This window comes from Macrobrachium nipponense, chromosome 30, assembly GCF_015104395.2.
Source record: "Macrobrachium nipponense isolate FS-2020 chromosome 30, ASM1510439v2, whole genome shotgun sequence".
Taxonomy (NCBI): domain Eukaryota; kingdom Metazoa; phylum Arthropoda; class Malacostraca; order Decapoda; family Palaemonidae; genus Macrobrachium; species Macrobrachium nipponense.
The window spans coordinates 13,162,045-13,186,385 of NC_087218.1; the positions used below are offsets into that span (position 1 = coordinate 13,162,045).

The 24,341-nt window shown below is 49.3% G+C and overlaps 1 protein-coding gene across 1 annotated transcript in view; it reads left to right on the forward strand.

Moving 5' to 3' along the window:
• Positions 1-20: 20 nt before the first annotated feature.
• The window catches only part of LOC135202298 (transcription initiation factor TFIID subunit 7-like), a 125,232-nt gene continuing 100,911 nt past the window's right edge, over positions 21-24,341 (forward strand). Inside the window, 1 exon segment of the mRNA XM_064231618.1 lies at positions 21-188. The gene's annotated coding sequence lies outside the window, so the exon portion shown is untranslated.

Consider the following 24,341-nt stretch of genomic DNA (forward strand, 5'->3'; position numbering starts at 1 on the left):
CTACTAGTAAAATAAAGAAGATCTGACTGACGATTTCAGGCTTCGGCTGCCTGACGTAAACAGACACTCCAGGTGCACCCAGGTTGAAAGGCCACCGTTTTTTAGTTAATTCACTCATATTGGAATCCTTATGCGCATTTGAAAGTTGCAAGAACCCAGTAAGCTACCCTAGACAGACCTGTGGAAAAGTAAGTTCCTTTATCCTACAGTACGCAGGGCATTTAAAAAGGGTAACCTATGCTAGCTTTCCCTTCCTCAATATCCTAGGTAGCCTATAGGCTACCTCCTAGCTAGCTACCTAGTACCTAGTAGTAGTAGTCTTGGCGATTGTACAATGAATCGACTTGAATAGCCAGAAGAATAATGAACCTTTGGTATTCTCGTACAACAAGCAACTCATTCAACCCCCCTAAAAGGTTTCATGTATACCTAGGCTAGGTACCTACTAGTATACTAGCTAGGTAGTAGGGTTATTTTGGATGGAGAATCTACCTAGGTACCTAGGTAAAATACCTACTAGGCTAATGCTACCTACTAGGCTAGGTAGTAGCTTGCTAGCTACGTCTAGTTTACAGTAGCTAGGTTAGGCTATGATTGAAAAATTAACTTTATGATCCACGTGTCATGGTTTTCCAGTTTAGGATGACAATTCCTGTCATTGGTAATTTTGCAAGGAATGCATCCTAAGGTAAAATTTGCTAACCCAATGTGACCTACCTAGGTAGTAGGGTACTAGGTAGTAGGTAGGTCATTTGGGTGGCGGGGAAGATGTGATCAACCCGCCAGGACCTCCCTACCTAACCTGGTGATGACATTGAGTAAATGACATGGATGCTAAGGAATACCAGCTTAGATCTGGTAGAAATATTCAGAGCACTTACTAACCTAAAACGAAAATGCAATAGGGGAAACAACCGAGTGGATTACATGATTCAGTCTTGGCTGCTTGTTGATCCACCCTCCGAAAAAGTACTTTAACACGTTCAGACACCGGAGATGGGCACCAGTCATGAGTCATTTGTGGGGAGAGCAACACCTCGAGACCTCTACCCTCCTTTGGAAGTAAGTATTTTCTCCAAAGTAAGAAATTAAGATTAAACAGAGGTTAATGAAAGTCTAGCCATGATCAGTGCAAACATACCTCCATGATGCTTTTGAAATTTTTACCTAAAACACCAAAAATGTAGATGATGATGCCATCTCGATGTTTGCCGAGTCACTTGTGTCAATAAACTTTCCATTCCATGTGCTAAATCTGCACATCACTTGTACCCATAGACGCTGGGACACTTTCTTCACAACAATCGTAAACAATGATGCCCTCTGCCTCCGATCCAAGGAAACTCGATTTTTCTGTAGAAAGAAGAAGCGTGCACTAGATAATTATTTAAATAGTTAAACATCAGTATAAGGTCATGAATTGCATAAACCTTTTACATATTCTTGATAATTAATTTGAAAATATTCGTTGTTGAAAAAGTAACTAGATTCCAGACTCAAATATCAACAGTTTTGCTGTGAAGAGTACCTACGGTGTTGTTCGCGCCCTCCTATTGTTTATCAGTGTTGCCAATTGGTAGTGTTTACCCTCCAAACTGGGTATAAGACTTACATAAAAACTGGGGAAATAAGTGAATTAGCATATCTGTTTGTAGCATATATCGTATTAGAGCCATTTTATCCGTTGTCTGCTCGACGATGGTTTTCAGCAGCCAGATGTACAACAAGGCTGGAAATTTTTTCCCGCTGCAACTTCGCTGTAACAAACTCTCAACGTAGTTCAAGTGCAATTTGGAGTGAATTAAGACCAAAATATGTATAATTACAATCAAATAAGTACTGTGGAGTTTCAGTTGTGATGGTAGTAAGGATAAAACCACCGATTACAAGGTAAAATGGAGTTTCAGTTCAAACCATGACACCGGGAATAAGTTTCATACTTTCACTATTATAGGCAACAAAATGTTTTTTGATTGTGCTGATTACAACTGCAATCTTGAGTAAGATCAATAAATGTTACATATAGTATACGCTAATATTGTTCAAATGAACGCTATGATCAATGCCGGTTACGAAAGGGACTGGAGGCGGATGACGCCATATTGAATTTAAAAACAGCCTTGAAAACATATTTCATTAGGACCTCACATGCTTATTTTTAGTTCATATGGCGCTTTCATATATCACATTTTGTTGATGAAACTTCAATCTTTTGAATAGTATGCTTGAAGAATGATATTGTTAGTATACAATAAAGTTTTGTACATACTTACCCGGCAGATATATACTTAGCTTATGTCTCTGACGTCCGACAGAATTCAAAACTCGCGGCACACGCTACAGGTAGGTCAGGTGATCACCCTCTCCCGCCGCTGCCCGGTGGGGCGGGAATAGGAACCAATTCCGTTTTCAGACCAGATTTTTCTCTTACGCCTATCTCCTGAGGGGAGGATGGGTGGGCCATTCATCGTATATATCTGCCGGGTAAGTATGTACAAAAACTTTATTGTATACTAACAATATCATTTTTGTACATGCAACTTCCCCGGCAGATATATACTTAGCTGATTGACACCCTTGGTGGCGGGTTAAGAGATAGTTACTCAATATAAATAACAATAAAAACAGGGAAACAACATCTGTTGTAGGTAATAAATATAAAACTTATTAAAACATTGGTTCCTACCTTATTGGGCAGAAGACTTCATGATTACTGTCTATGAGTCTGCTTGCCTGAAGAGTTTCAGTGGGGATGAGACCTGACACTGATAGCTCTTCTGGATCGTGTCAATGGGGGCGAGCCCGCTTACTTGACAGAGCCTTGTCTTGGATCATACCAATGGGGGCTGGCCCACTTACATGGTAGAGCCTTCACCTTTGTCGTATCAACCGGGGACTAACCCTCTTACATGACAGAGCCTAGGTCCAAATCACTAACAAGGAGCACGAAAAACCAATCCCGACCACCTCGACCACACACATACATTTGTTAACACTACGATTTGAAAGGAGCATTCCCAAGACTCCTTCCAATCGACCATAAAAACACAACACCAAAAAAACGTTTAAAAATACTAACTTAACTAACTAATAAAAAGGATTAGTTTTATGCATGGACACTACCTGGCAGGTATATATATAGCTTATCCTCTTGACGCACTGGCAGAATTTCAAAACTCGCGGCAACCGCTAGTACACTGGTAGTTCAGGTGATGGCCACCCCGCTCCCGTGGCGCTGGTACTTGGAACTATTCCCGTTTTTCCTCAGATTTTCTCTGCCAGCCGAACCGGCAACATCGTTGTTCTTCTGTTAGAATTTCCTGCTCGTTATCTGACTTTTGGATATGGTTATCGTATTCACGAAGTTAGAGTGGCAATCGCATTTTGTTTGGACCTTGTTTAGTATGTCTGATTCAGGAAGTATGTTTTTAGAGTTTGTGTGAAAGAAGGGTGTAAGGTGAGACTGCCGAAATCATCGGGTAGATCCACATACTATTTGTAAGAAGTTGTCGGGAGAAGTTTTGTATGTACGTGGGACAATAGTGCAATGAATGTCAGTGTCTGAATGAGAAAGAGTGGAAGGCTCTTATGAAGTATGTGGAGAGAGATTAGAAAAAGATCGGGTTAGAAGATCTGTATCTAGGAGTGAAAGATCGGGATCTTCGAGTAAACCTTTGGATGAATCTTTGCATGTGTCTTCTCCAGCTCATTCACATGTAGATGTAGCACCCCTTCCCCCCAGGTTTCTCCTGCTCCAGTTGCTGTATCTGAGGATACTACTGATCCACAAATAGTGAAAGTGTTCGCTGCCCTTGCGTCCATGGGAGACAAATTAAAACGATTAAACAGACAAAGTGGAAGTGTTTGGTTGACAGTGTTGTGGAGGGGGCGCCTGATAGTCTCTCTCGTGCTCCTAGACCGAGACCTCTGTCAAGCTCCCAGACCCAAGGGAGAAGGCATCACCATGTCGACAGTCGAAGGGACTAGGCGAGAGGGGTGTTGGACTTGCGATCAGTCGTCCCTTCAGGCAGTCCTGTTGATAAGTCCCAGGCTGCTGCAGTACGCCATAGAAAAGGCGGATACTGGGAAGTGCCGTTATTCTTCGGATAGTTCAGCCTCGGGAAGGAGTAGGCGTTCGCGGAAGTATCGCGTCCTCTCAAGAGGTCATACTTTCCGTCCTCTTCACAGGAGGAAAGGGCTTTCGACCAAGAAGGGTGGAGTAGCCCTGAGATTTTTTCATCGGAGGATGAAGAGATGATCCCTATCAAAAGGAAAGAGGATTTCACGTCAGTTGGAAGTTCGCTCGCCTCTTCGTGTTAGCCCGGTGCGTCCTCGATCTCCTCATCATCAGGAGTCTCGTAAGGAGGCGGAAACGAAGGAGGTGCTGCGGGACATGCAGCAGAGATTGGCAGTGATTGTTCAATCATGGAGAAGAACCCGAACAACCTTCGGTTAGACGTAAGGACTCGTCTCTCCCGGTTAAGTCCTCCAAGAGGACGCAGGACGTACAACGCGATCCAGGACGCAGTGCGCTCCCTTAAGAAGGATGAAGTACAGGACGCAGGACGCAAGAGGAGAAGTGATGGACGCATGGTGGACGCATACGTTCAGGAGACGCAGGACGCAGGCGGCAGCAAGTCAAAACATTGTCTCGACAAGGAAGAGAGGAGTTTATAGGGAGGTCAGTGCCGCATTCGCTTTCTAAACAGGAGCTGCATAAGGACTCTGAATTGGGAGAGTCAGCAGGATCTTGGTTTTCAAGATATTTCTTCGCAGGAGGAAGAATTTGCGGAGAGTGCGGAAGAAGAGGACAAGACGGAAGCTCCTTCTTCGGACTACAGGAGGCTAACAGAGTGCCTTCTTTCTTTGTTTGAAGGAGAGTTTCAACCTTCAGGCCCGCCATCGCCTTTGTCGCAATTTCGAAGACGAAGACAGCCAAGAAAATCGTCGTTTTTGAAAATGACTTTGTCCATTTCGGCCAAGAAAGCCCTTCAAACGCTGTAAATGAGTTGGTTGAAGGAGAAGAAAGAGGTCGGGGAAGAACTTCTTTTGTATTTCCTCCGGCCAACCAAGTTGGCTTCGAAGTCTGGTGTTTTGGTATGCTACGGGGGAAAGTCTTGGCCTGGGAGTACCTGCCTCCTCCCAGGGAGACTTTTCCAACATAGTGGATAGCTCCCGTAGAACCTGCTTTGCATTCAGCCAAAGTGTGGTGGACTTCGTCGGAGTTCGACCATTTACTCAAGGTATCTTTAGGACCTTTGAGGTGTTTAATTTCTTGACTGGTCGTTGGGGGCCCTGGCTCGAACTTCGGAGATGGAAGAGTCGTCAGTATCCGAGTTGTCGAGAAGTATTATGTCCTGTATGGATAAAGCCTTGAGAGATGGGGCTAATGAATTGGCTTCAATTTTTACAGCAGGCGTCTGAAATGAAGAAAAGACATCTTCTTATGCTCGTTCGCTGCTAAAGGAGTGTCGAACGCGCAAAAGTCGGAGTTGATGTTCTCTCCTCTGTCAGGACAGCTCTTCCCGCAAGAGATCATTAAGGACATATCCTCTCCCTCACTCAGAAGGCGACTCAAGATCTTCTTACGTCATCGGTAAGGAAGTATTTACCTTCTAAGGTCATGAATAAGACTACGAAGGATACGAAGACAGCACAGCAGCCCTTTCGGGGTAGGACTTTCGCCTCGACCAGCGTTTAGAGGGAAAAGAGTTCAACCAAAAGAGGGGCCAAAACTTCAACCAAACAATGAGTCAGAAGTCCTCCAGACTTGTGTGGGGCCAGACTTTTAGATTTCTGGGAAGTCTGGCAAAGCAAAGGAGCGGATCCTTGGTCCGGTAAGGTAGCGAAGGAAGGGTACAAGATTCCCTTCTCAAGAAACCACCTCTCGCTACAGCTCCGAGAGCCCTAGGGGCTCATTACATCGATTTAGAGAAGAGAGAGGCTCTTTGCATCAGGTCGTCACCATGATAGAAAAGGGGGACAATAGAAACCGGTTCTGGATCACGAATCCCCAGGGTTTACAACCGTCTGTTTCTAGTACCGAAATCATCAGGAAGTTGGAGCCGGTACTGGACGTAAGCCAGCTAAACTTGTTCGTAGAAAAGACCAAGTTTTACGATGGAGACGAACGATTCAGTACTGGCAGCGGTACGACCAGGGGAGGGCTGGGACTGGATGGTAACACTGGACCTTCAGGATGCGTACTTCCATATTCCAATTCATCCAAGGTCCAGGAAATATTGGAGATGCGTGATCCAGGGAAGGAATTTATCAATTCAAAGCCCTGTGTTTTCGGGCTGTGCCACGGCTCCTCAAATTTTTACAAGAATGATGTCGAATGTGGCGAAGTGGCTTCATTTGGCAGGAGTCAGAGTCTCTCTCTACATCGACGATTGGCTCATAAGAGCACAATCAAAACAGCAATGTCTGGAGGACACGGACGTAACATTGGAATTAACTCAGCAACTGGGTCTGATGGTGAACCTGGAAAAGTCACGATTGATCCCTCTCAGGAACTAGTTTATTTGGGGATTCTGATATCCTCAGTGACTTTTTCGGGCTTTTCCGTCACCGAAAGGCAGACCATGTTTTATACGGAAAGTGCAAGAATTCCTAATGAAAGACCAATGCTCAGCGAGAGAGTGGATGAGGCCTTGCTGGAGGGACTCTCCCTTCGTTAGAGCGGTTCATTTCACTAGGGAGACTTCACATGAGGGCCTTACAGTTCTTTCTGAACGAAGTCTGGCCAAGAAGATCGCAACCAGATTCCTTCCGGTTTCCAATTCCTTCGAAGATAAAGGAGGAACTAAAGTGGTGGCTAGTTCCGGAGAGGTTGTCAGAGGGTACGTCACTCCAGCAGAGGAACCCAGACCGGATATTATTTTCCGACGCGTCAGACGCAGGCTGGGGAGCGACGCTGGGCCCTCGGGAGGAGTCAGGCCGTTTGGAACGAAGAAGAAAAGGCATGGCACATAAACAGGAAGGAACTGATGGCGATCTTCTTGGCTATGAAAGCGTTCAGACCGTGGATCAGCGGCAAAGTGGTGTTGCAGATCAACGCGGACAATACCACAGCTCTGGCAATATATACGGAAACAAGGAGGAACCCACTCGTGTCCCTTTGCAACCTGGCGAAGGAGATTCTTCTTATTGGTCGCAGAGAGAAAAAAAACGTCACCTGCTCACACGTTCATTCAGGGAGGAGAAGAACGTCAGGGCGGATCTGTTGAGCAGGGACGGACAAGTGCTTTCCACGGAGTGGATGTTGCATCTTCAAGTATGCCAGAGACTGTGGAAGCTTCTGGGGCACTCCAGTAGTGGATCTTTTCGCTACCGCAGCGACGAAGAGGTTACCGAACTATTGTTCTCCAATAACCCGGACCTCTTGCAGTCGCAGTCGATGCCTTCCTACTAGATTGGACGGGTCTAGATGCGTACGCTTTTCCCCCGTTCAAGATTTTTTTAGGAAAGGTAATGAAAAATTCAGGAAAGTCGAGGAACAAGGCTGACCCTGATAGACATACTGGCCGGCCCAAACGTGGTTCACAGAGGTACTGGAATGGACAGTAGATTCTCCGAGAAGTCTAACCCACGAGAGTAGATCTTCTCAAACAACCCCACTTCGACAGGTCCACAAGAACAACCCTCGCTCTGGGTCTGACTGCGTCAGACTATCGAAAGACTTGTCAGAGCGAGGGGGTTTTCTAGAGAAGCAGCGAAGGCAGTTGCAAGAGCACGAAGGCCATCGACTATCAAAGTGTACCAGTCGAAGTGGGGAGAACTTCCGTAAATGGTGTAAGAATCGGAAGATTTCTTCATCCAGTACCTCTGTGACACAGATTGCAGATTTCCTGCTATACCTGAAGAAAGAACTAGGTTTGGCTAATTCAGACGATTAGAGGCTATAAGTGTATGTTGTCTGCAGTGTTTAGACACAGAGGTTTAAACCTGTCCAATGACGCAGATCTTAGAGATCTCCTCAGATCGTTTGATACAAAGAAGGATCGACGGTGCAGAACCCCTTCTTGGAATTTGGATGTCGTTCCTCAATTCTTGGAGACGGATAAGTCGAACCTATGGGCAGGTGCGCCTTTGCGAGAGCTAACGAAGAAAACTATCTTCTTAGTAGCCTTAGCTACAGCTAAAAGGATTAGCGAGCTGCAAGCTATTGACAAGCAAATAGGATGGAAGCACAACAAAGCAGTTTGTTCTTTTCACAGGAGTTCTTAGCAAAGAATGAGAATCCTTCGCATCATGGCCAAGATCATTTGGAGATTGAAGGACTGGCTGATCTGGTAGGTCAAGGAACAAGAAAGGGTTCTTTGCCCAGTAAGAGCCTTACGGTTTACGTAGAAAGAACAAGAAGCATTAGGGGAAACTTCATGTTCTCTGTGGTGCTCGGTTAAAGATCCTACTAGACCTATGTCTAAAAACGCAATGGCTTTCTTTGTAAGAGAAGTCATTAAAGATGCTCATTTGGCTTTGTCAGGAGGAATGCTTCGGTATAATTAAAGTTAAAGCTCATGAGGTGAGAGCAGTGTAGCTACGTCCTTAGCATTCAGGAAAAATTTGTTAGCCCTCAAGGACATTATAGATTCAACGTATTGGAGGACAAACTCTGTGTTTGCCTCTCATTACCTTAGAGACGTGAAGACAACTTTGATAATTGTCAAACGTTATTAGGCCCGTATGTATCCTCAGGTACAGTACTGGGCAAAGGAGTTTCCACCCCATAACCTAATAACATGCTAGGTTTTTATATTAATTAGGTGATAGTGTTTTTATGGTTGTCTGAGAAGGTTAAGACCAGCTCAGTCTGTGGTTAGTGTTATTATATGTGTGTGGTTGGCAGGTGACTAACTTTCCTAGCATGAATGCCCGTGGTAAATGAGGGCTAGGGTTCTCTGTCAACAAATTGGTCACGTCCAGTTGTCAGGCCCACCTTATTGTTAGTTTCTCAAACAAAACAGTCACGTCCTAGTGAGAGCTACTAAGGTTTAGCAGGCTAAGAGGCAGGTACCTACGAAGTCAGCTACCTTAGCAGGTAAGGAAACATAATACATAGTTCTAAAAATTTAGTTAATTTTTGAATTATGACGAGTTGCTGTCTATGACCCACCTCCAAAGGTTGTCAATCAGCTATATATATACCTGCCAGGTAAGTGTCATGCATAAAAATGGTATTGTATGATACAATAAAGTTTTATGCATACTTACCTGGCAGGTATATATAATTAAATTCCCACCCTCCTCCCCTCAGGAGACAGGGTTCAGAGAAAATCTGAGGAAAACGGGAATAGTTCCAAAGTACCAGCGCACGGGAGCGGGCGCGGTGGCCATCACCTGAAACTACCAGTGTACTAGCGGTTGCCGGCGAGTTTTGAAATTCTGCCAGTGCGTTCAAGAGGATAAGCTATATATATACCTGCCAGGTAAGTATGCATAAAACTTATTGTATCATAACAATACCATGTTTCAGCTCCTTGCCCCAGCAAACGAATCCGCAGACACGAACGGTCCGAGAGAGAGCACTTGTCATAAGGTGACTCGCACATCTCTTAAGTAATTTGATGCAAAGGACCGAATTGCAACCTCCAATAGGTGGATTCGACAAGAGTCTGTATCGACATATTCCTATGATACGCTAAAGAGGTAGCTACAGCTCTGACCTCAATGTGCTTTGACTCTTAGAAGCCTTAAATGTTCCTCTTTCACAGGAAGGCATGCGCTTCTTTGATAACGTCTTTAATAAAATACGCTTGAGCATTCTTAGAAATCATCCTCTTAGGATTTCTTACGGAACACCAAAGGCTATCTACATTTCCACCAAGTAGCTTCTTCCTCTCTAGGTAGAACTTGAGGATCCTGACTGGGCACAATGTCCTCTCTAAGTCTCTCCTACCAAAGAGGACAGTCCCTTAATCTCAAAGTCCTTCCAAGGCCATGGTTTAGAAGGATTTTCGTTCTTTGCTAAAAACAGGGGATTAAAGGAGCATACTGCAGAATCTTCCTTAAAGCCCACAGTTCCTTCTAAAGCCTGAAGTTCACTAACTCTCTTAGCAGAGCTAGTGCAAAGAGAAAAGAGGACTTTCTAGTCAAGTCTCTGAATGAGGAATTTTGAGGAGGTTCGAATTTCTCGGACATTAAATATCTAAGGACCACATCCAGGTTCCCAACTAGGTGGTCTTATAGTCTTGGCCTTCGAGGTTTCAAAGGACCTTAACAAGTCATGCAGATCCTTGTCTTCCGGAGATATTAAGGCCTCTATGTCTAAAAACAGATGAGAGCATGCTTTTGATATCCATTATTGTGGTAACGGCCAGATTGCATTTCTCCCTCAAATAAAGGAGAAAATCCGCTCATTCATTTACAGAGTACTGGAAGAGGATACTTTCTGGGACTTGGCCCATCTTCGGAACACCTCCCACTTCGACTGGTACACGCGAAAGAGTTGAAGGTCTTCTGGCTCTAGCAATTGCCTTTGGCGCGCCTTGCGTGAAAAAAAAAAAAAAAAAAAAACCCCCTCGCTCTGACGAGTCCTTCGACAGTCTGAAGGCAGTCAGACTGAGAGCGGGGAGGTTTTTGTGGTATCTGTCGAAGTGGGGCTGTCTGAGAAGATTCCTTCCGCAGTGGAAGGGCCCTCGGGAAATCTATCATCCATTCCAGTTACCTCTGTGTACCATTCTTGGGCTGGCCAGAATGGGGGCGGCGATGAGGGTCAGTTTGGTTCCCTCCGTCGAAACGAACTTCCTTACCACCTCTCCTATTATCTTGAAAGGAGGAGCGTACCCGTCGATCCCCCTCCAATCCAGAAGGAGACCGTCCACTGCAACTGCCTTGGATCTGAAATCGGAGAGCAGTAGTTCTCCAACCTCGCATTCCAATTCGTTGCGAACAGGTCGATATTGGGTCTCCCCCAGAGGTCCCAAATCTCGTCGCACACTTCTGAATGCAGAGTCCATTCCGTAGAAAGGGACCTGATCTCTTCTGCTCAGAAGATCTGCTCTCACGTTCTTCTCCCCTGGATGAACCTGGTTAGAAGAGTTTATTCGCCGTTCCTCGGTCCAAAGAAGAAGCTCCTTTGCTTTCTCGAACAGGGAGAAGGAGTGAGTCCCTCCCTGTTTCCTTATATAGGCTAGAGCTGTCGTGTTGTCCGAATTCACTTGCAACACGGAACCCAATACTTGAGGTTCGAAGTGAACGAGAGCTAGATGGACTGCTGCCAGTTCCTTCTTGTTGATATGCCAGGACACCTGTTCCCATTCCAGGTGCCTGACACTTCTCTCGAGCCTAGAGTCGCTCCCCATCCTTTTTCCGAGGCGTCTGTGAATAACACTAGGCGAGGGCCTCGACAACTGAAGGGAGAGCCCTTGATTCAATCTGTTGGCTCTAACCACCAACTGAGTCCTTTTTTAGCTCTTCGAGAGCTGAAAGGAGTCCGAAAGCTCTTGGTGCTTCTGATCCCATTCTCTCTGAGGAAGAATTGTAGGGTCTTAAGTGTAGCCTCCCTAGAGAAACTAACTGTCCAACGAGGAAAGGGTCCCCACCCCAGAAGACTCATCCATTCCCTCGCGGAACATTGTTCTTTGTTCCGATACGTAATACAAACCCTCGGTCCTTTAACAATAGGAAGGTAACTAGCGGCAGCTGGGACGGTCGTAAGCTTCGAACAAGGGGAGAACGGTAGTTAACTGCTTGTCCCGATCGTGCGCGCGCGCGCGCCCGGCGGTGAAGAACCACTTTTGCTTTCGGCCGTGGTGTGACAGGACGTGTTCGTCATCGCTCTGCCCGCTATTTTCGTCGTGTGCTTTGGATGTTTACAATTTCTTCTGACTGTTGTTTGTGGTCTTGATTGAAATTGTAAGTACTCTTTTTTCATTTTTCATTGAAGTGAATTTAATTATGGATCAAGAAGACTTTCGCCGCGCCCACCAGTTGCCCGTAGAGTGTGTCCCGGGCTGGAGGGGCGTAAATGCGGCGGATTTCGCTCTTATCCAGACATTGATCCACATGAATTGTGTTATCGGTGTCGGGGGCGAGAATGCTCCCAGCCGAACCTGTAAGTGTGTGTGTGAATTGGTCCGAGGCGCAGTGGGTGCTGTACGAGGGTAGGTAGGAAGGAGGCGTAGACCGACCAAGGAGTCGTCGGAAAGCTCTCCAGCGACTCCTTTGGTGACAGATACCTCGTCATCCTTCCTGCCTCCAGCTCAGCCCCCACGATTTGCGCCTTCCCCTGCGGGGGGGGGTTTCGGAGTCCTTCTCCTCACTCGATCCGTCGAGTGTGGAGGAGGGCGCCCGATACCCGGATGTTCAATTGTACTCGGGGTCTTCCGTCCGCTCTGGGTGGGGTTCGTCCTCCCCCGGGCGCGAGGGTGCCCCTCTAACTGACCCGACTGTTCCTCCCTCAGGTGTGCCTTCTGTGAGTGACGACCTTGGACAGGTGTGGGCGTCGTTGGGACTGCAGGGCGCCCCTAGTATCCAGGGCTTGATTCAACGTCTGGCGGGGTCGGCAGTTTGTAACTCATGGTGTAGTCACAACAACGACAAACACAATGTCCACACCAGCGTACGCCGCCCCTCCTCATGTAGTGTATACGCAACACATTGCGTCGGTGACACCCACGGCATCAATCCAGAAGCCGATTGCTGCCGTACCTAGAGGGGCGTGCCGCCGCCACCTGGATTTTATGTGCTGCCGACTCCCGACTTTCGCTGTCCCAAAAGTTCGCCCCTGGATCGGCCGCCCGTCCCAATGATGAGTTTGGCTGTATCGGAGATGCCTGTGACGCCGGACTATGCTGCCGTACCTGCAGCTAATGTGCTGGCCCAGCCGCTTGCGCCGCTCCTACGAAGCGCGCAGTGCGGGACGCTCATGCCGATGTTGCTGCTGGAGCTGGTCCTGCTGGTGCTGGTCCTGCTGGTGCTGGTCCTGCTGCTGCTGGTCCTGCTGGTGCTGGTCCTGCTGGTGCTGGTCCTGATGGTGCTGGTCCTGCTGTTGATGTCCCTGCCGCTCCTGCCGTGCCTGCCCCTGCCCACGTCGCGTCTCGTCATGGAGGTGCTGCACCGGTCTCAGGTCCTTCCGGACAGGATCAGTCGGGGCGTGTTGCTTCGGCAATTGGCCCGACTTTTCCGTGGATGGAAGACCTGACGTCCGTCCTGAGAGAGCTGACGAAGAAGAAGAAGAAGAAGAGGAAGGTGTCGTCGTCGTCTTCATCGTCTTCTTCGTCGTCTGTTGCCGCCTCTCCCCCTTCGACTTCTAAGGCTTCCAAGCCGAAGAAGAAGAAGGCTGCCTCCTCCCCCCCTAAGAAGGCTCCTGCGGGACCTTCGAAGGGCCCGTCTCGCTCTGGCGTGACGGGGGGTGCTTCTGCTGGTCCTCCTGTTCCCTCGGGAACGGGGTCCGTCCTCTTCTTCTGAGAAGAAGAAGAAGACGGGGACCAAGGATGTGCTTGGCTACTGCTGGTACATCCGCGCCTGGTCTTGGTAGCACTGCTGCTAAGCCAGGTACCGGCTCGACTTCTCGTTCGCGAGAAGGTCCGAGTGTACGGTCTCCTTCGGGCGACCGTGCAGCTAAAGTCAAGACGCCTGAGCTCGCTCACCGTCATGACAGAGGCACGGAGCAGAAGACTGTCGAGAACTCGCGCAAGTGACTCTCGCCAGGCCAGCGGCCGCTCTCGTAGCGACCAGCCGGTACCTCGGGCTGACGTGACGGTCTCTGACCGGCCACGGGTTGAGGCTGGGAAGAGGTCCCCTCGACCAACGGCACCAGCTTCGGCTGGTACCAGCGGTTTGACGTGCCGTGAGGACGCTCACCGGTCTCACCGCGAAAGCGAACTCTGCAGATCACCTGACCGTCGCTCCCACAGGGACCGGACGGAGACGGTGGCCAGCAGCAGCTCGTCTGACGCACGGGATCGGGGTCGACGTACTCAGTCGAGCCGCTCGCCACTGGTGAGCGGCACGGCCAGGCCTGCAGATAGATCCCCACCGCGGGTTGGTGATCGGTCTGCAGCCCCCCACGCACGCTGGTCCTGCCAGCGAGCGGGGGGAGCGTCAGGTCTGTCTCTCCTATACCTTCAACTTCCTCGGGCTACACCGGGAAGAGCGAGGTATCTAGGAGTGATCGTGAGAGGTGCGCCGCTCACGATCCCGTCACGATGCCGCACGCACCAGGCATGGTCTTAGGACCAGCCAGGTCGTACGCGCAAGTGGCTGGAGGCGACCGTCAGGGGTCTGTTGCTGTTCCTCCTTCTGAAGGAGGAGGGTCTCGAGAGCTGCTCCTGTTGGAGGGACTGGACGGTCCTACTCTTCAGGACGCTGTGACTCCCGAGATCCAGAGGAACTTTGCCCAGGTTATTGCGCTGATTCGTCAGCACAACGACCTGGGGGAAGGATCGCCGCTACCACATCTGAGCCCACGTCCCGGCTCGAGTCATTTTGGGGCCCGAAGAGGGAACCCAAAATGACGGTGGGACTGCCGCGATCAGAGCTTGCAGACTCAGTCCTTGACCAGGTGGGAGAATTTCGTCTAGGACGAGAGGGACTCACTTAAGTCAGGACGGTCTTCCAAGCTACTTCCTCCTCCTCTGCAGCGACAGCGGAAGTTCTACGTGCCATCAGTGGATCCAATACCGCCCAAACAGGTTAACCCGGAGCTAGCTAGGCTAACTCCAGGTGTGTCCCTGCAGCAGCTCCTGTCGGAGAACTTGTGGTTCTCGCAGCAGGAGGCACTGGGCCTGGAAGCTACCGCTATGGCGGCTTTCCAGGCAGTCTCTTGGTTGGATCTGTGGTCCCTCACAGTATCCAAGGTCGCGGCCGACTCCGGGGGTGCTGCCCTCGAAGAAGACCCCAGACTTCAGGAGACTGTGCCAGTCTGGAGGTAGGGCCATCTCCTACCTCGCCCATCAGACGGCAACCTGTGGGCCACTTGGTTCTCGTCGTAGGGACGCTGTCCTTACACGAGTAGCCAAGGGGCCGGGCGTGAGGCGGTTAAATGGACTCCGTAACGGACCAATGAAGAGTTCCTCCGCTCTCTTTCCCGGAGAGATGGTGGACGCTGCGGTGGAAAGACGGCGCCACTGATGACAGTGACCGTCTGGTTCACCAGGCAGTTACGAAGGTTTCTGGGCAACCTCGTACAACTGCGGCTAACGCCTAAGAGTTTAGCTAGCGCTTCCTCGGCTGCTAAGACGGCTGCTCCATCGAAGCCCCGAGGAAAGACTCTTCCTGCTTCAACTTCTGGTAAAGGAGGCCGTAACCAGCCCTCCTCCCACGCCCTCCTTTCCCCGAGGAGGTGCTGGGAAGAAGTCGAAGCGAGGTGGGAAACGCTAGGGACGGCGTTCCCCTCACCAGCTGCCGGAAGTGGGGGGGTGCCTAGCGAGCCATTGGGCAACCTTGGCAGCGCTACGGTGCCGAGACCTGGATAGTAGACGTCCTTCGGGAGGGATATCTACTACCCTTCGAATCTCGGACCACCCCTCACCTCCAACCCGGTCCATCTTCAGACTTATGTGCTGGGATCCTCAAAGGACGACGCTCTTCGGCAGGAATACAAGACCATGCTGACCAAACGAGCTGTAGAAGTCGTAGTAGATCGGTCACCGGGCTTTTACAGCCGCCTTTTCTTAGTGGAAAAGGCATCGGGGGGCTGGCGCCCGGTGATAGATCTCTCTCCCTGAACCGATTTGTTCGCCAGACTCGGTTCAAGATGGAGACGGCACGTTCCCGTGCTGGACTCCATCAGGGAGAAACGACTTCATGCTTTCGGTGGACCTGAAGGATGCGTATTTTCAAATACCCATCCATCAGTCCTCCAGAAAGTACCTCCGCTTCATCTTCGACGGGACGGTGTACCAATTCAGGGCACTTTGCTTCGGTCTCTCAACCGCCCCACAGGTGTTCACGAGAGTGTTCACGCTGGTGTCTGCTTGGGCCCATTCGCACGGATACGTCTTCTGAGGTATCTCGACGATTGGCTGGTCCTGGCGAGCTCCCTCTCGCAGTTGCTGCAGGACAGGGATCGACTTCTAAAGTTTTGTCGCGATCTGGGGATCGTGATAAACTACGAGAAGTCCGATCTCGAACCCAAGCAGAAGATGAAGTACCTGGGTATGCTGATCGATACGGTAGCAGCTCAAGTCCGCCCCGCAGACTTGAGGATCAGCAAATTCAGGGAGGCAGCCGGCCGGTTCCTGTCTCGGCAGGAACAGGCAGCTCAGCAATGGCAAGTCGTGATCGGCCACCTGTCGTCACTCGAGAAGTTAGTTCCTCACGGACGTCTTCACCTGCGGTCTCTCCAGTGGAGACTAAGGGAGAGTTGGTCACAGGTAAAGGATCCACCTTACTTCCCCGTGTCCATACACGGAGAAGGTGAGGCAGGACCTAGCCTGGTGGCTCGACGACAGGAACCTCTTAAGAGGAGTGCCCCTACGCACTCCCCCCCCGGAGATGCTGCTATTCTCAGACGCATCGACCAGAGGGATGGGGTGGGGCGCACACCTGGAGGAGTTGCTGGCTGCAGGTGTGTGGGACCATCACGACAAGCACCTTCACATCAATGTCCTGGAACTCAAGGCGGCGTTTTACGCTCTCCAAGAGTTCCAAGACGCTTGATGGGACACTCGGTGGTGTTGATGTGCGACAACACCACAGTAGTGGCATACGTCAACAAGCAGGGGGGCCTAGTGTCTCTCCCGCTACACCAGTGACGGTGCAGGTGCACGAGTGGGCCACGGCTCACTCGATAGAGCTGTCAGCACGCTACATTCCAGGCAAGAGGAATGTAGTAGCGGACAAGCTCAGCCGTCGGGATCAGGTAATAGGGACCGAGTGGTCCCTACACCCAGAAGTGGCGGAAAGGCTCTTCAACCTGTGGGGGCGTCCGGTCATAGACCTGTTCGCCACCCGGCACAACAAAAAACTTCAAGTTTTTTGCTCAGCCGTGCCGGACCCATGGGCAGCTGCAGAGGACGCTCTTCAACACCCCTGGGACAACCTCTTGTCTACGCCTTTCCTCCCTTTTGTCTGATTCGGAAAGTGATCAGCCGAGCGCTGGTCACTCCCAATCTCAGGATGATCCTGGTGGCTCCCAAACGACCTCAAGCCGTTTGGTATCCGGACCTGCTGGCTCTTCTTGCAGAAGAACCGAGAGAGATGCCCCACTGGCACAACCTTCTAGCCCAGCCACACGTAGAGCGGTACCACCGAGCAGTCCAGTCCCTACAACTTCACGGCTGGCTGTTATCCACCATCTCTTGCGAACGAGAGGCTTTTCGCGCAGCGCAGCAACAGAGATGGCTGGACACGTCAGACAGTCCTCTGCAGCTGTGTACCAGGGGAAGTGGGCCGTCTCTGTGGTTGGTGTCGTAGACGGGGTCTATCTCCTCTCAGAGCCACTCTTCAGCAGGTAGCGGATTTCCTCGTGTTTCTTCGCCGAGAGAAGCTCCTCTCAGTACCCACAGTTAAAGGATATAAGAGCTGCACTGGCACTCGTCCTAAAACTGAGGGGACTGGACATCTCGAACTCGTTCGAGATCTCCTTGCTAATGAGGAGCTTCGAAAGGTCTTGCCCACCCAGGGAGCTCAGGACCCCTGAGTGGATGTGACTCTCGTCCTTAGGAGTTTGACTCGAAGACCATTCGAGCCACTCCGAGAGTCGTCAGACAGGGATCTGACCCTCAAGACCCTCTTCTTGCTGGCCCTGGCATCGGCGAAGAGAGTAGGGGAACTTCATGGTCTGTCCTTCAATGTTAAACATTCCAGGGGCTGGGGATCTGTGACGCTCGATTTCGTCCCGAATTTCGTAGCTAAGACTCAGAATCCGTCGATCCCTGACGACAGGTTCGAGTCTTTCACAATCCCCTCCCTAATGGATTTCACCGACAACGATACGGATGAGATGCTGCTTTGTCCTGTGAGGGCGCTACGGCGCTATCTGAAGAAAACTCGACACCTCAGGCCTGAGTGTCGACGCCTCTTCGTTAGCACTGGGGTTACCAAGAAAGAAAGTATCCAAGAACACGCTTTCTTTCTGGCTGCGTGAGGTGATCAGGAGAGCGTACGAGGCTGATGGTAGTGACGACATCCGTACGCTCCGACCGAGAGCCCACGAAGTCAGAGGTATTGGACCCTCTTTGGCGTTCCGCAAGAACTTCTCCGTGGCGCAGGTCCTGAAGGCAGGTGTCTGGGCCAACCACCAGACTACCTTCACGTCCTTCTACCTTCGGGATATTGCCCACAAGTCCTTGGATACCTTTTCCTTGGGACCTGTGGTGGCTGCTCAACACGTTGTGTAAGCTTACCCAGCACCCGAGCAGGCAGAACAGAACATCACGATTCCTGGTGTGACTGTAGGAATGAATGGTTGAATGAGAGTGCGACTGGCTTCTCTTCTCCATCTTTCTCTCTCTCTACCTGTGGGCAGAGGGTCACGGTCGTCACCATGCTGAAAGGAATCCGATGCAGGTAAGCTACTCAACCGAGCCCCAATCTATCCTTTAGTTAGGGATAGATAGAAGCAAATATCCTCCACTCCCTCCAACAAGGGGGAAGGAGTGGATGCCTACTTGAGACAAACCATAACTTTTATGTTGGCTCCTGTACAGGAACAAGTTCTTGCAATGCTGGTACGAAGAGATACGCTTGCCTCTCTCTTAGTACTTGGCTCAGAGGTCTGACCATTGATCCTGCGGTGCACACCCGATCAATCGGACAGAGGTTTGGATCCCTCCCTTGCTCTTACGACCAGGGAGGCATTCCAAGGTTGGACGAACACCAGTCTGTTCACCAAAAAAGACTCAGATTCCACCCACCAAGAAGTGAGTCTTCCTATTGTTAAAGGACCGAGGGTTTGTATTACGTATCGGAACAAATGGACAATTTGTCGAAAATTGCATTTTCCAACTATACAAACCTGAGGGTCCTTTACATATAGTCCCACCTCATACCACCCCTTACTCTGCAACTTTTTGCATGGGCCTAAAGCAAAAGTGATTCTTCACCGCCCGGTGCGCGCGGCTGCGCGCACGATCGACAAGCAGTTAACTACCGTTCTCCCCTTGTTCGAAGCTTACGACCGTCCCAGCTGCCGCTAGTTACCTTCCTATTGTTAAAAGGACCTCAGGTTTGTATAGTTAGGAAAAATGCAATTTTCGACAAATTGTCATTTCTCTAGGAAGGTCGTCACTTTCTGTAAACATCTCTCCTGTCGTTCCTTTGATGGATACACACGAAAACCCCGAGAATCCATCAGAATCCCCAGATAGACAATGCTTTGCTGGGGATTCATCTGGGACTTCCCGAGGTTTAGTAACAGTCCCAAGGACTGAACTAGATCCAGTGTTAATTTCAAGTCCTCCAGACAACGATCTTTTGATTGGGCCCTGATCAGCCAATCGTCGAGATACAACGAGATTCTTACTCCTTCGATATGAAGCCAATGAGCGACATTCCTCATAAGACCCGTGAACACCTGAGGGGCCGTGGCAAGACCGAAGCATAGGGCTCGAAATTGAAAAACTTTGCCCTGTACATGAATCTTAGGTACCTCCTGGACGAGGATGGATAGGTACATGAAAATAGGCATCCTGAAGGTCCAGGGACACCATCCAATCCCCTGGACGAAGCGCTGCAAGAACGGAGGAAGTCGTCTCCATTGTGAACTTCGTTTTTACAACGAAGCAATTCAGGGCACTTACGTCCAGGACTGGTCTCCACTGTCCTGATGCTTTTGGTACAAGAAAAAGACGGTTGTAGAACCCTGGAGATTGAAGGTCTTGCACCCTTTCTATCGCCTCTTTGTCCATCATTTCTTCTACTAGTTGAAGCAGGGCTGGTTCTTTAAAGAATCTCGGTATCTTGCTGTTAACTCCCTTGGAGTTGTTGTTAAGGGAGGCTTCTCCCTGAAGGGGATAAGGTATCCCTCTCGAGGATAGAGAGGGACCAGTTGTCCGCCCCTCTCTGAGCCCAGACTTTCGCAAACTTCAGCAGTCTGGCTCCTACTGTAGTCTGGAGGACTACTTTTTCATTGTGGTTTAGGGAAGGGCTTACGTGCTGATCTTCCTCTTAACCACCGGTCTCCTACTCCTAAGAGAGGGTCTAGCCGTCATTCTCCCTCGAAAGGGTTGCTGAAAAGCAGGCTTCTCTCTTTTAGCCAAAGGTACTGCTGGTTTTTAGTCTTTCGCCGACTGCGCAAGCAGATCCTGAGTAGCCTTCCGGATAACGACTTAGATATATCTCTCACTGTCTCTTGTGGAAAACAGGTGACTAGGACAGGGCGAATAAAGCAGAGAGGATCTCTGTAGAGGAGACACCGATTTCGTCAAAAAAGAACTGAAGACAGATCTCTTTTTAAGGACTGCCGATCCAAAAGAGAGAAGCCACCTCCGTAGATCCATCCATCAAGGCCTTATCCAGGCAAGAAAGTACACTTGTTAAAACTTCCATCGAACAAAGTCTGGATCCTGTGCTCTCTTAGCAAGAGTCTCCCAAGGCCCAATCCATAAAATTAAAGACCTCAAGTGTGCGAAATAGACCCTTAAGTAAATGGTCCATTTCGCACATTCCCCATGAGGCCTTTGCCGAATGAAGAGCGCGCTTCTAGACGCATCCACTAACGCTGAAAAATCAGCATCAGCTGAAGAAGGGAGGCCCAATCCCATTGGCTCTTTCGTGTCATACCAGACACCTGGCTTACCTGCCAACTTCGAAGGAGGGCAGGAAAAACCGTCTTGCCCGCTTCTTTTTTAGAGAGGAGCCAGTTCTCCAAGCTCTTGATGGCTTTCTTCATCGAAAGGGTCGGATTCATTTTCACGAACGAAGAGGACTTGGAAAGCTTAGTGCTTGAAAGCAGTGATCCCGGTGAAGGAGGATCTGCAGGACGAAGAGAGTCACCGAACTCTTGAAGAAGCAGGGCTGCCAGTTCTCTTGTAATCGGAGACGACCGCATCTACAGGAAGTTCCTCCTCAGATACTCTTCAAAGGTAGCATTAGGAGAAGAATGCCTCTTCGGAGAAGGATCCTAGAAGGAGAAGCGCTCTTTTTCCTTTGAAGGAAGTTTGGTAGAGGCAGGAGGTTCTTGCTGCTTGAGAGGAGAAGAGCTCGCATCTTTACAGGTAACTCTATAAGGAGTAGGGCGAGAATCCCGTAACAGGCTCTTTTCAGGCTCTTGGCGCCTGTGAGGAGAGGCGCTAGCGTTCCATCGGTAGCGTCTATCAGGCGCTACACGCCTTGGGGTAGAAAAAACGTCTGCTCTCATCCTGGCTCCTGCCAGGAGAGGGGAGGGGTTTACTTCCTTCCGAATGTTCTCGTAAGAAGGCAAACTCGTAACTCCTAAGGAAAGCCTAACAGGAGTAGAGCGTAGAGAACCCATCCTGCTCTTTTCAGGTCTCCTGGCGTCTGCGAGGAGAGGCGCTAGCGTCCCGTTCTGGGCGTCTGGAAGGAGTAAAACGCCGTGTTGAAGAATACCTTCTAACATCACGATGGCGCCTGCTAGGAGAGGCGCTAAAATCTCTCCGAGAACGTCTGGGGCGAGACTTCTTCTTCTCTCTCTCTGCGTCCCCGTGAATAACGGAGATTATCTTGTTCCTTAAGATAGCAAGGAGAGGCGCTTGTATCTCTCAGACAACGCCTATAAGGAGAAGAAACATTCTTTACTCCTAAGAAAAGGATCGACTATCCTTGTCAGGAGAGATGCTTGCGCCCTTAATTCGGGCGTCTAGACGAATGTGGGATCCTACTAGAAGAAGCTCTTCTGGTCGGAGTAGTAGATCGTTCCTGAAAGGGAGAGGCGTATCGTAACGGCCTTGTTGGGGAGTAGCGCCTTCCAGGAGAGAGGCGCCTACCAGAGTCGAACGCCGACTTGACGACCGTCTCTTAAGAGAGCTCTTTACTGGAAGAGAGACGTCCTTCCTGCGAGAAGGCTCCTTAGACAGCGAGCCTACTAACGAGGATAGCTGCTCCTGCAGTCCTACCAAGAACTTCTTTGTAGAAGTACGAATTCCTCCGGAGAAGAAACAGGAGACTTCATCGCTCTCTTCTTCTGAGCGGGAGAATACTCCGGAAAAGGCTCTGGACTGGAGTCTAATGCGTCTCCTGCAGGCGCCTTCCAGGCTCTTCAGAGGGCGCGACTTAGACGCGGAGCTCCATCCGCGTCTTGGAGAAGTAGAATCCGAGTCGGACAAACACTTCCTAAGGACGCTTTGTCTATAGCTGTCCAAGGCAGCCTGGGACGAGCCTACAGGGCCTGCCGAAGGGACGCCTGACCGTTGGGAATACTCTACATCCCCCTTGCGGCTTTCGACATTCCTCCTCCTTGGTCATGGGAGTCTGAAAGAGGTCTAGGCCTAGGAGCAATGCGGAGTCGGTCCAGACGCCCCCTCCACTAAACTGGGGACACTGTACACTTCACTGCACACTTCACTCTTACCTTCCATTTCTCGTAATTGCCTTTGCAATTTACGGATCGACGCTTCCATTGCAGCTTTCGTCCAATCGAGACGAATCTACGATTTCGCTGCGGGGGGAAGGAGCTGAACTGCGTTAGCAGAAGGAGAAATTACATTAGAAATAGAAAGATGTCCTGATCCAAAGAGCAGGAACCTACTTGAACTTTTAGCAGCTTTCCTAATCTATCTTTCTCCAACTTATTTACATACGCAGTCAAACTCTTCCATTGAACTTCAGTCAAACTCAAACATTCGTCACATGTGTTACTAACTGAGCATTCATTCCCCTACATTTAACACAAATAGTGTGAGGGTCCACCGCCGCTTTCGGCAGTCTCACTTACATCCTTCTTTCACACAAACCCTAAAACGAGTTTCAGGCACAACATCAGCCATAATGAAGAATCCTAAGCAAATCCAAATAACGGTCCAAATCAGCGTATACCAGCCAAGAAAGAATACTTCACCAAAACAATCCTTAGCAAAGCAAGCAGAATTCCGTGCAGGAGGAACTAACAACGATGTTGTCAGCACCGGCGACAGAAAAATCTGGTCTGAAAACGGGAATTGGTTCTATTCCCGCCACCCAGCGGCGGGAGAGGGTGATCACCTGACCTACCTGTAGCGTGTGCCGCGAGTTTTGAATTCTGTCGGGTGACGTCAGAGACATAAGCTAAGTATATATCTGCCGGGAAGTTGCTGTACAAAATGTAATTGTACATATTCTTGTTTCACCAATTAAATATCGAGTGAATAAGGCCGATCCACTGAGTACGATGGATCCAAGGCAGTTGTTTCCCTTAATCCTGTTACTTATGTGAGAGGGTACAGGAGGTCTAAGCTGTCCTATTCCTCACCCCCCCCTCCCCCCATCAACCTGAACATGATCAGAATGTATCTCATTTGAAGTACTATGTAGCCTATACCTTTTATATAGTTTTGAGATACCTAGCCTTGATGACTTGTTAGCCACTTTTATTTAAAGGATTACCGGATCACCTGAAGAAAAGCGACCCCAACACACGCTGGGGTCGCTTTTCTTCAGGTGGAAAATATTGGGGTCGCTTTTCTTAAGGCTAAGAGGAATAACAGGGGTTACTCCTAAGGCCGTGGCAGAACGGCGCTTTGCGCCTTATCCGCATATTTAAAGATTCTTGGCAAGCTCGGTATGTTCTGGCAAGAGGTCGTTCATCTTCAGGTGGAAAATATTGGGTCGCTTTTCTTCAGGAGGAAAATATTGGTGTCGATTTTCTTCAGGAGAGGTATTAGGGGTCGCTAATCTTCAGGTGATCCGGATTACCTTGCTTCTAGGCAGGTAGAAAGTTATTTTGATTTGTAAAATAAAATTTGTCAGTTTAACCCCCACAGTATTCAGGCCAGTTTTACACTAAGGCATACACCCATGACGAGCTAAATTTAGGATGGCCAATTTAAAAGAAAGAGAAAAAAAGCTCATCAATGGAAAGAAAAAAAAAATTCTAAAATTTCTTTACCTTCCACAAGAAGTTGTAAGTGAATATTTCCCACCCCTTGTGGGCCTCTTTTCCCTATGACAGTCATAAGAAATATGCTAATTTTACAAAGTTATTAGCCTTCTAATATATATTTTTTTATTTTGTCAAATTGATTGGATGGGAGTTTGTGACGACATTCCCCCTTACTACCTCGAGCAAGACAGGGCTTCTTAGCTCACTCACACTCTTATAGTGTGATCTGGAGAGTTGCCAATAGTGATATATGGAACTAGGGAAATTTTTCCCACAAAATTTGTTCAAACTGTATACACCAAATCTTGAAGCTATATGTGATCGTATACATATGATACCTAAGCTGTGGGAGTTAAGGTAACCTTCAACAGTTTATACATGCAGAATAGCCATTGTCAAGATGAAGAAACTG